Genomic DNA, 10,779 nt, shown 5'->3' with positions numbered 1-10,779 from the left:
GGAGCAGCATACTGTGACTATGGATTGTATCCAACTAACATTGTGCATGCTGAATAACTTCCATGAACGCAGCAGGATTTCACCTCTGTCTCCTTTCCTGCGTCCCCCAAATTTGCTCAGAGGGTGTCCTATATCCTCTAGAGCAGTTGTAGGGGGTGCAGGGGGGCGAGAGAAAGGGGACATTGCATGGCTCTCATGGGTATAATTCCATGCACACAGTGATTTAGCTGAAAAATAGCCTGCTTCATTCACTTTTCTTTCTTTTGGAGAGGTGTTTAACACTGCAACACTCAAACAAAACGGTAAGTGCTAGCTAGAGGAACCATCTACCCACTCTGTAAAAATGGTTTTCTGTATCAGCAGCTGATCTTTATAAGGATGGCCTCCAGGGGAGTGGTAAAAGAGGCAACCATTTTTATTTTTTAAATAAGTAGTGGGGGGGGGGAGAAAAAAGAAAGAAAAATCCAAAAACATTGAAAGCAAATATTACATACTTATCATATAATACTCTTCCCCCCCCGACCCGCAGCTTCCCTCCACCACAATTCGACTTCTTTGAATCTCTATTTCCACCTTTATCTTTGCATTCTCCAAATGTATCATTCTTTGTATTCCTATTATCTCTTCTCTTTTCCAGTTCATAGATATACTTTACATTTTTATTCTAGGCATATTAGCATATCTTTCTTAGAGCAATATTTTAACATATAATCTTCGAAACATTTCCATTCCTTTTTAAATTTTTTATTTGACTGATATCTTATGATTGAGGTTAGCTTTGCCAGGTCTAAATATTCATTTAATTTGCAAATCCAGTCCTCTTTTGAGGGCAAGATTTGAGATTTCCAAGATTTGAGATTTCCAAGCAATCACTACCCTGGCTGCCGTAGTTGCATATAGAAAAATTCTTTTTTTTTCACTTGCGGTATATCTTTCCCTATCAAGCCTAGGAGATATGCCTAAAAGAGGCCACCATTTTTTGTGGTGCGGCCATTTTGACTTTCCTAAAATGAAAAAAAAAAAAAAAACCCCTTCAGAACGGGGATTTCTGGGAAAACAAAATGGCACCTGTTCCACTTCTCTACCTCACTCCGCAAGGTAGGTGAAACAGCTGAGAAATGTCCCTTGTTGGTTCAGTACACCCCCACTGTAGACTGGAATGGACATCAGTCTGAAGCAAACAACCTTCCCAAAGTGTCCGGTCATGTCCCTGCCTTCTGGCTATCTCAGTTTATAACTGTGCTGCACATTGCTTCTCCCTCTGATGCGCTTCCCCTTGCTCTTCCTTCTGATAACAGTTACTGCTATTTGACAAATAGGTCGTGTTTACAATGTGCCAGACACCATATGAAACTGGGCCTTTCCAGATTCTGTGGCTTATGCTTCTGAGGATTGTGTAACTGTCACTAAATCAGCCAGATGATCAGCTCAGCAAGCATTTCTGATATGGTGGAATTGCTGATTGCTCAAACCCTCCCTACTACCATAGAATAAAGCTGAACTATGGTGGCTGCCTCAGCAGGTGAAATGCAGTTATTTACTAGCTGCTGAGTTTTGGGGGGGAGGCAGTTACCCAGTATGGTAGTCAGCACAGCAATAGGCATTCTGACTAAAATTTAAACTGCTTTTTCTATTCTTCAGGCATTCAGGTGCAATGCGTCGTACAGCAATATCAATAAATTACTTGCTACCTTACTGACAGCCTTCAGTGCTACAAGGACCAGGGTTATTGCTAGATAACTCTCATAGAACTCTCAGGTGGAAACAAAACTGTTGGCCTATCTAGCTCACCAGGTTTTCAGACAGGAGTCTTTTTCAGCCTTACTTGGAGAAACCGTGGGGCCTTGTATTATTCCCCTCTGGGAAGTCATCAGTCTGGACTCTGTGCTCCCTTTCTGTGCATGATGAGGCTTAACCAACAGGAAGCACATTTGCAGAGCTTAGCAGGGTTTGGTGTGGTTTCATATTGGATGGGGGACTGTGTGTGGAGATTCCTGCATAGCAGGGCGTTGGACTTGATAACCCACAGGTCCCTTCCAACCAAGGGAGCCAACTTGCCCCCCACATTGCAGAGGAACATCACATGACACTTCAATGTGCATGTCATTTGACGTGTCCTGCCTCCAGCTAGTGCGCAAGTGCTCATGCGCCGAGTTGGGACGCATGGGTGTCCCACCACTGCAATGCTAGCACTCGCGCCCCAGGTGGGGAATGGGGAGCGTGGAGCTGGGCTCCTCCTCCCTGCACGACATCAACCGGGAGGAGGAGGTGGAGTAGGGCCACAGGATTGTGGGGGAGCCTAGCCCCTTCCTTGATAAATTTGGAGGGGCTGAAGACTCCTCAGCCCCCACCACCTGGCATGCGAGCTTCCAACTCTATGACTCTGTTGAAGAAGATTGGGAAGAAGGTCACACAGAACCTTGGTGCTATTTCAGCCAGCCTTGAAAGAAGAGGGGGAAATCGGGAACAGCAGCAGGAATCAAGGAATGCTCAAGGCAGTGGACCTGGGCAACTTAAGAAAATAATGAAGAAAATAATGAAAAAATAATGAAGTGCTATGGGAGAAAGGTCATCTGTGAATACCCAAATCTGGTATCATTCCACTGGGAATAGCATGAAAGAAGTGTGGAGTGTGTATATTAGTCTATGTAAAGGAACCCAAACTCTCTTCCATCTCTCACCTGCTGGGACACAGTAGTGCTTTAAAAAATAGTCGCCATTGTTAGCTACACTGCTGCATACACTGTTGTATATTATTTGTGAAAAGGCATTTATCAAAGGGGTGTGTTTGCACATCTCCATGCATATACATACCTGGGGGAGGTGATGTGCTACCCCATCCCAGGAAGACGTACGAACAATCACTTGCTTGTGTGGTTTTTTTGCACACATGAGCGACAGAACTTCAAATCCTGAGCACAGTTTCTCCTCACCACTTTCTAAAAGAAAAATGATGTGCAGACTCTGATCAGTTGACACTGCATTCCTTTATATTTCCTGCATTTACTACACTGGGACAGGGAGCGTCTCAGAGTTCAAACTCTCTTCTCTTTTAAGATTGGCTATAAGCTGCCTGATTTCAATCAGCATTCTTGTTGCAGGAAGTGTTTGAGCAGGGATGGGGAATGTGTGGCCCTCCAGATGTTGGATTCCAGCACCTACCAGCCCCAGCTCTCGTGGCTAACCATCAGGGATATTGGAAGCACCACAGGCTCCCTGTGTTAAGAGGATGCATTTAAATAGAAGGAAAATAACATCTGCAGGACTGTTTATAATGTTCGTGCAGGGCATTTTACAGAATGAATTTGAGCAAAATAAAATTACCATGAAAGCAGTAAGACAGCAGCCTGAGCAGCCTGCCTGGGGAAATAAAAAAAATTGCCTGACTCAAAAAGGATATCAAGGTGGCCAGCAGGCAAGTCCTCATGGGGCCCTCCAGCTGGAAATGCCCCCTCCTTAATCACCACCTGCACAATTCCTTACATGGAGGGCAGGGGTATAACTGAAGGAGAACATCAGCTTTGGTTATAATATTGAAATGGTTGTGTGGGAGAAGTTGTGGAATATCAATTTAAAATTCACAGCATGTTGCACACTGAAAGAAAACTATATGAAAATGATGTGTAGATGGTATCTATTTCCTAGGAGACTTGCAAAAATGTACAAATAAAAAACAGCTCATGCTGGAAGTGTAAAGAAAAGGAAGGCACTTTCTCTCATATGTGGTGGTCCTGTAAAAGAACAAAAACCTTATGGGAAATGATTTATAATGAATTGAAGAAAATGTTTAAGATAACCTTTAGTAAAAAAACAACAACACAACAACAACCAGAAGCTTTTCTTTTAGGGATTGTGAACATAGAGATTCCGAAGGACCTTAAAAATTTGTTATTGTATGCCACAACAACAGCCATAATCGTGTTTGCCCAGAGGTGGAAAGAAGATGCTATACCAACCAAGAAAGAGCAGCTGATTGAATTGATGAATTATGCCAAAATGGCAAAACTAACGTGTGTAACAAAAAACCAAGAAAGGGGGGGTATGAAAGAATGGGGGGAAATTGTAGAATATCTGAAATGTTCTGGCATACAAATAAGTTCATTAGTAGGATTAATTTAAAACAAGCAGTTAAAAATATTACTAAGACAAAAGGAAGAATAACTTGGAATAAAGTGGAATATGCAGTGTTAAAAATCTAAAGTAGAAAAGTAACCACAAAAGGAGGTCAGAGGGAAGTCAAATATGTAATTGTATTCGAAATATGTGTTTGTAGTGTGTATTTGTATTCTTGTGAAAACTGGAAAATAAAATTTATTTTTTTAAAAAGAGAGAGAACATTAGCTGGTTGATATGGGAGTCAGGGTTCCAATTCTTTTTGGTACCAGATGCTTGACAGCCTCAAAGTACCTGCTCAGATATGAACTACCAGCCAACGAATACCCTTTTAACACTGGCATGAGAGATACGTGCCCAGTGAGTTGCCCAAGTTGAAAGGCTCGCAGCCTTCTGTGCTAACTGGTTTCCAGCAAGCAGCCAGGCTTGCACACTGTGATAGCAGATTCCGTGCTCCAATTTGTGGGTATCCCACAAATGCAGGATTAACACAACTGTGGGAGCTAAGCTCCTTTCAGCAATGCGGGAATACCTAAGTCAGGCCTGGGACCCATGGGAGACTATTTGCCTCGTGTATATATGGCTGTGAGTGGGGGGGAGATAGGTTCTCCCACTCTCACCCCCTCTCACCCCAGTGCTAAATTGAGTTGCAAGGCATGTTGGTCCCATCTCCGGTGAGAGCGACGGGTGAACAATGGGGGCTTTTCAGCTTGACATCTCAATGAGCAGGAGATGGAGAGAGAGCCCCTCCCGCCCCCTCAACTCTCCCCGCGCCCAGCTTTGTTTGGGGAGCAGACAGCAACCTCCATCCCCGGAGCTTTTCAGTACCTTGGGGCAGCCATTCGTCATGGATTAGAGCCCCCTCCCCACTCCCTCAGCTGGTCGTCTGGGCAGGGAATTCACACACTTGTCAGGCCTGGATAGGGAGAGTCGCCTTTGTGCTTAATGGGGCCTGGACCTGGAGATGGGTGAGATGGGTCAGGAGGTTGGGGTGGGTGGGGAAAGAATAGAGGGGAAAGTGTGGGGGGAGATGGGTCGGGGCTGATCCTGATATTGTACGGGAAGCGTCTTGGAAGAAGTGGCTTCTGGAAAATTACTCTCTTTGACTATTGACAGCTAAATCCATCAAAGAGAGGAGGGCCGTTTCTGATGACACTGACCCTAGGATTATCTCTAGGACCAGTGGTGAAATACGCCATCCTTTGTGGAGGACAATGCAACACTCTCTGTCTCTCTCTCCCTCTCCCTCTGAATATGATATCAAAACTGACTATAGCTGTAATCATAGGTACGTCCCTGAACACAGCTGGATTTACTCCCGAGTAAACATGCCTAGCCTTGCTCTGGGAGAGGGGCAAAAATCCCACACTACTTTGGCCTGGGTTTGTGGGGTGCAGCAGGAAGGCAGGTTGCATTAGCCAGGAGTCCACAGGCAGGTAGATTTCAGCGCACAAGTGTACTCTGATGGGTAGGAACCTGGACCAGGCGGAAGAAGTGCTGAGTTCAATTCTTCCCTCATTTCACAATTCATTAGGCAAGTCTGAGCAAGTCATTGTCTCTCTGCCTTTGTTTCTCCCATCTCATCTGCACAATGGGAATATTGATGACCTTTGCCAGAGGCGGAGTCATGAGAGTGAACCTTGTAGAGTATTTTGCATTAAATACTCCATAAAAATGAAAAGTTTTACAGTACTAAATCAAAAGATGGGAGGGGCAAGCTGCTCGTTAGCTTAGTTTGCGAAGCGATCGGATCTTTGCCTTTACAAATGACAAACCCAGGCTTGCAAAGTCAACAATTTGAGCCAACCAATAACTTCCCTGCAGATAAAATCTGGTCCAGGTCCCCATCCTGGCTTCCTTCCCCTTCCTCAGGCCTGCAGGAATAGATTATTGCCAATTTCCTGAGGAACAAGAAAGGAAGGAAAACATGCTGCACCCAGGGCCTAGGCGGCCTTGTGAAGCTTCCCCAGCAGGGACAGTGGGCTCTCCGGCTCATTGTCTGACAACCGCTGCTGCTGCTCCTGTGAGATGGCAGCAAGCCCTCCCACCACACTATCCCCTCTTGGCAGACAAAGCTGGGGCCCAAAGAGAGGCGGGGGCTGCAGACGGGACAGTGTGCCAGAAACACTCCTGTCCCTTGTGGCTTCATCGTCGCCAGCATTAAATTGCGTGCAGATGTGTGTGCAGGGGAGGGCGCCTGGTTGTGATTAGAGCCTTTAATTACAGGCACCCGTGCAGCCCGAGCTGGGCCCTGCCTGGATCGTAAGGAGCTGGGTCCATGAAGGATCCACCAGGGGGACCAGGCCATCCCAGGAGCAAATGGGAAGCCTGTGTCTCCTCAGCCATAACAGATGGGACAGGGGTCCCACAGATGGGCAGCCAAAGGCACACAGCCCCCAGCAGACAAAGGGGCATCTCTCTAGCGGGTGCAGACCCAAGAAAAGATCGTAGTCCTGATTCTATTAAGTTGTCCTTTGCGTCATTCCTGATTGCTCGAGTGGGTAGGGACAGCTAATCTCTGTAGGGGATCTGGGATATGCCAGATCTATTTCCCTCATTTTCCTTTTTCATGACGCATGACCAGACTCCGAATTTTATTGGCCTCAGTCCCCTGTGGCAGAACAGTTCAAACAGTGGGTGCAGACTCTGGATCCAGATTTATAGCTAAATTTTTGTTCACCTTGTCTTCCTCCTCAGCTTGGAAATGTCAACACGAAAACTGGAAGGAATACCGTAGATCCGGTTCACGTGTGCAGACCAGCTTGATGGGGGAATGATTTGAACAGATCTGAATGAGTGGGATGGCTGCATCATAGTTTGCAACTCAGCCTACACCCACATTCAACTGCTTTTGGGTGAAAAAGACTCAGGATGAAGCGAACAATCACATGGTTGTAGATTTCAAGAGGTGAAGCTCTCCCCATCATTGCATCTCCAAACCAGGAAGAGATTCAGCTGTTGAATATCTGTCACACAGTTTTTGATGGAGCAGCTTGCTCGCTTGCTTATTTACTTACATGTCTATCCCATGGATCTCAAAGCACTGTGCATGATTCTTCCCCCACTGCCCTGCACATTTACCCTTACAACAACCCTGTGAGGTAGTTTAGGCTGAGTGAGTGGTCCAGGGTCTCCCAATTAGCTTTATGGCTGAGTACGTTCCTGGGCTGACACTCTAACCACTCCACCATATTGGACCTTGTCTATGAATTCTCAAGACTACTGACAATGAATCAAACATGTTCTATACATTTCTTTCCCTCTCACAAAAACATTTTCAAGACACTTACATATAATAATACCAATTGAATAATAATAATAATAATAATATCACAATTCTGCAGCAGGAGGAGCAAAATCAAGCATAACCACCTAGGCAGGGAACCCAAGATCTTGGCCCTGATAGCTGGCGTAAAAATAATCAGAATAAAATTAATCCAACAATCAACTTCCATACATATCAAAAGAATGTTCAAATAGTAATGTATCTTCCAAACTGGCTGATAAGAAAGGAACCAAATGGATACTTGGAGGTGAAGAGTTCACAAAGACGGGTGCAGTCACCAAGAAGGTCCTTCTTTTGCATGTCCAGCCATGGTATCTCAGTCAGTGGTGAGACCCAGAGCAGGGCCTACCTAGGAAGCTGCTTTGTTCCAGGTCAGACCATGGTCCATCTTGCTCAGTACTGTTGACACTGACTGGCAGGCGCTCTCCAGGGTTTCAGACAAGGGAACATTCCCAATCCAACCTGGAGACCTGGGACTTTCAGCCTACTAACCAGATGTCCTACCCCTGAGCTTCAGCCTTTCAAATTGTGCAGGTGGAGTCATTGGGAGTACTGTCAGTATTGAAAAAATCCAGGGGTTTCCGTCATGGCGCAAGAAGCCTGCCACAGGGGCGGGGGGAGTTGGCAGCCCTGTTGACCACCATGCATGGAAATACAGCCGCTTCTAGGAACGGCTTGACTTTTTACAGCAACCCGAAGGAACAAAGCGACAGAAAGCATGGAAATGTTCAAGAACAGGATGTGGAGAAACATTTTGGGTTCCCAGAATAACAGCATAAATGGTTGCCAACTGTTTTTTGTTTATTTCCTAGCAGGACTCTTCTGTAAACAGAAATTCAGTTGGGAGATGCAAAGCATCACCTGCTGGGTTTCAGCTTGTCATGCAGCTGCTATAAAAGCCCTGTTGGGGCGTTCTCATTCTGAACAACACAGGAGCAAGGAGTGCGGCCACACCAAGCGGTCGTGTCCTCAAGACCTTTGTGTACTGTGCTAATATCTCCCCACTGTGGAAGGATGTGCGGATCCAGAATTGGCCTGCACAGTCCTTTACGGACACACTGCTAAGACCATATTCATGGAAGACAATCTTACTTGGCTATGAGTGGTCACCAAAGAAGAATGTCTACTAAAGCAGGGACCCTTCGCGTGTATAGGTGTACACTGAAAGTCCTCCCTGGAATATGAAGCCTTCTTGCATACAATTATATGCACAAGAGCCTCCTCCATTTACGTCAGACATCCAGACTCTGGGAAGGCATGCACAGCAGGGGCTACTCAGCATGGCCCCATTTGGCTCAGGATAGCAATACCGCAAAGACCGCCTCTCCATATGAATCTACCCAGACCCTGAGATTGTCATCTGAGAGCCTTTTTCATGTGACCCCTTCACAAGAGGTCCAGAGGACGGCAACACAAGAACAGGCCTTTTCTGTAGTGGCTCCCCATTTGTAGAATGCTCTCCCCAGAGAGGTTCGCCTGGTGCCTTCATTATTTATCTCTGGGTGAAAACATTCCTCTTCAACCAGGCCTTTGATTGATTAGCATCTTATACCCCTTTTAAATGTGTTTGTTGGAAGGGAGGGGGAGGGGTTACTGGTTTGTGTGTGTGCTTTGTTCTTGTTTTTGTAAAGGATTTTTTGCTTTTATATTGTATTTTTATGTTGCGAACTGCCCTGAGATCTGCGAATAAAGGGTGGAATACAAATGTAATAAATTAATAAATAAATTCCTCCTCTCCACCCCCATCATTCAATACAGGCTCAAACAACTTCCAAATACAGCTAGAGCAGGGATAGCTCTTTCCTCCTCCCTCCCTGCACCCTTTCCTCTTCTGTTGTGGACTGCACCTCCATCAGCCCCAGCCAGTATGGTCAATAGCCAAGGATGGTGGGAGCTGTACTCCAAAACATCTGGAGGGCACACCAAGGTGGTCCCCCCTGGGCCTAGAGGCAGGAGTTCTGCCAGGAAAAAGTGCTGGCCACTCCAACAGGGGGTTTCAGCCCTACTTTGAGAGCTAGCTGTCTCTTCCCTGGGACGCAGAGGGCTGTGGCTGCCCTGTGTCATGCTGTATGAAAAGGCATGAGGTGATGGGGAATGAGGAGGCTGACTTGGGTACCAAAAAAGAGAGCCTGTGCCTAAAAACAATGGGTTTCAGAAGACGCCAAGAGAAACTTCCAGAAGGAAAGAGCCCTCTAGTGCCGCTGTTCCACCTACAGGTGCAACCCCGGTGGGATTCAGGGACACAGGCAGCCGGAGTGAGTCTACTACAAGGGCTCTGTGTTCCCTGAAGCCCAGCCACTGGCCAAGAGAAATATTGTTGGCACCAGGCAGGCTCGCTACTTTGGCAGCCAGACACGGGGGCTTTCATAGCTGGGGGCAGGCCCTACTGTACAGGGGCAGGGCTGAGTGGTTAGCCCCCTCCCCCCACACAGTACTCTGTTCCAGGCTGCCTTCCCCTTGCATACTGATCTGAATAAAACACACACACACACAACTCTGCTGTTCCATCAAACACAAGCTAACTTAGGCCACCACCACACATCTATACTTTCAGAGGGTGCTGTGCTTACCTACCCCGTATGTGTACACTTGAACAGAGATGTACACACACACACAACTGCACACAAAACACTATTCCTTTTCATGATGATACACAGGAGCATTTATATACAGATATATGCATACATACAGAAACACCAGCATAAAACCACATCTAACTTATGATACTCATATACGTACATGGTCATGTTCTTATAATTATGTTTTAGTTAAAGTGGAATAATGACCATATCCTTATTCTGTACTGATTTTTTAAAAAGAAAAAATCCAGTTAAATTCATTACTTTAACAATTATAGGTTTTGTTTTGTTTTTTGTTTAAAGAGAATTCTAATGTGGTTAAGCCAGGTTAACTGGTTAACTGCCACCATACGCTGGCGCTTTTAACACACCACTGCCAAGCTCTCTTTGGCATGCAAAGCTAAACCCTGTGCTCTCTTATGCCAGCACCCAGCCAGAACACCATGGGCAGGCAGCCAATGCAGGCGTAACTTGGTAAGACTGAGAAAGTCATCCTTGAGAGTGTTTCATCTCAGATGTGGGACTGGCTGGCTGTGTTTAAGCAGTGGTGGTAGGAAAGCACTCATCACATGTTCAAAGGCACCCCTTTCGGAATAGCTTCACAGGAAAGGTACCAGAAAGTGGTTGCAGGTGAAGCCTGCAGGAATCCCTAGCTGCAGTTACACCCTTGGAGTTGGAATGTCTTTGCCAAAGAAAAAGCACAGCTTAACCTGAGGAGGATGAGATCCAGGACCCTGTATTACTTTGGAGTGACAATTCACCCTGCAAGCATGCAGTGTCACATACCTCTCACTCAGCCTT

Source organism: Podarcis filfolensis, assembly GCF_964270895.1.
Source record: "Podarcis filfolensis genome assembly, chromosome: 2".
Taxonomy (NCBI): domain Eukaryota; kingdom Metazoa; phylum Chordata; class Lepidosauria; order Squamata; family Lacertidae; genus Podarcis; species Podarcis filfolensis.
This window is presented reverse-complemented; position numbering follows the sequence as displayed.